The sequence below is a fragment of the Limulus polyphemus genome, unplaced genomic scaffold, assembly GCF_000517525.1.
Source record: "Limulus polyphemus unplaced genomic scaffold, Limulus_polyphemus-2.1.2 Scaffold4416, whole genome shotgun sequence".
NCBI lineage: Eukaryota > Metazoa > Arthropoda > Merostomata > Xiphosura > Limulidae > Limulus > Limulus polyphemus.
This window is the reverse complement of record NW_013670026.1, coordinates 38,159-40,023: the sequence shown is the minus strand read 5'-3', so window position 1 is coordinate 40,023 and position 1,865 is coordinate 38,159.

Below are 1,865 nucleotides of genomic sequence, written 5' to 3'. Positions count from 1 at the left end.
GTACATTTGCTGTTATGTTAAACTTATATTAAAGTTTTTCTTCATTACTCATTCAAACCGTCTCCAACCATTATTAGTCTTAAAGTGGGTTTCTCGTTACACCTAGTGGTGTAAATTAAAACAAATAATAGTTAATATAATATAATTCATTGCACATGAGGCTGAGGAGGATATATCTCGTTGTGATGTATGAAAATATATGTACACAAATAATTTGTCATTTTATTCTTACACATTTTGTTTGGTTTTAATTCCCTGTATTATTGAAGGTTTTATTTTGTAGTGAACCAAATAAATATTTCAATTACCAAAACTTTTTCTTGTTGTCTGTCAAGTTATTAATGAATTGAACAAATTAAATATTTGTTTTACAGAAATGGCTCTATCGTCAGCAGTTATGTTTTAGACTATAATTGTAGGATGAATAAATATAAACATGTTACATTGTAAATTTATGTACAATCTCATCGTCATTCCCTCTTTTACGTGTAATTATATTTATTACCACAGTAAGTTTCATTTGCGAGATCTGATTTTTCGTGTTCAAGTAGGTACGTGCCCGGCATGACCAGGTGGATAAGGCGCTCGACTCACAATCTGAGGGTCGCGGGTTCGAATCCGCATCCCATCAAACATGCTCGCCCTTTCAGCCGTGACGGCGTTATAATGTGACGGTCAATCCCACTATTCGTTGGTAAAAGAGTAGCCCAAGAGTTGGCGGTGGGTGGTGATGACTAGCTGCCTTCCCTCTAGTCTTACACTGCTAAATTAGGGACGGCTAGCGCAGACTTTGGATATCGGAGCGCTTTTTGTGTAAGTACCTGCAATGAGAGTTCATTCCTGCAGTCACCTCTGCGTGCATTGTTGTAAGAGGATACAATGCTTACAGACAGTTGATACAAGTAGTGTGACGAGTGTGCGCGTGGTTACACAACTATGTGATAGAGAAGACGTGCAGTGCACGTATTGTGTGTGCTTCTAAATATATTTGTGTGTTGTACATATGTGTTTATATATTTATATTTAAATCTGGAACACTGGTTCAATACACGGATTAAACCCGAACAGGCGACTTTGGATATCAGAGCACTTTTTGTTTAAGTTCAAAACATCTGTCAACATATTCGAAGTTTTCTGGAAAGTTGCGTACTGAGAAATTTCAGTTCATGAAATGTACTTTGGAATCTCAAAAAAAATCTCTTCGCGAGAATGTTTGCTGAAAGTGAATCTGTTACTGGTACAAGTTACAAAATAGTGCATAAGATGGCAGAGCGAGGAAACCCGTTTACTTCAGGGAAAGGATAACCTTATCTGTGATCTCTACAGAATTATCAAAGTTACAAAATAGTGGATAAGATGGCAGAGCGAGGAAACCCGTTTACTGACGGCAACTTCATCAAAGAGTGTATGATGGAAGCAGCAAATGGCTTGTGTCCTGAGAAAGCCGATTTGTTTGGAAGTATCAGCCTTTCAGCAAGTTCAGTTGTGCGGAGAACAGAAGAACTTGGAGAGAACATGGTGTTACAGATACGCGAGAAAGCTAGGAACTTCTGGTGCTGGATGAATCTACTGATCTATCGAGTACGTCACAACTACTCGTGTTCATTCGTGGTGTTAATTTGGACTTTCAGATCACAAAAGAGTTGGCATCCGTTTGCAGCATGCACGGAACAACAACTGGAGAAGACATTTTCATAGAAGTGCAGAAAACTTTGCAAGGCTGTAACCTTCATTGGAATCAGCTTTGATGTGTTATAGTTGATGGAGGAGAAACATGGCTGGAGTGAGGAAGGGTCTGGTGGGGCTGATACGAACTAAGTTGGAAGATCTTCAACTCCCTGGCGCTCTGTTTATACACTGCATTA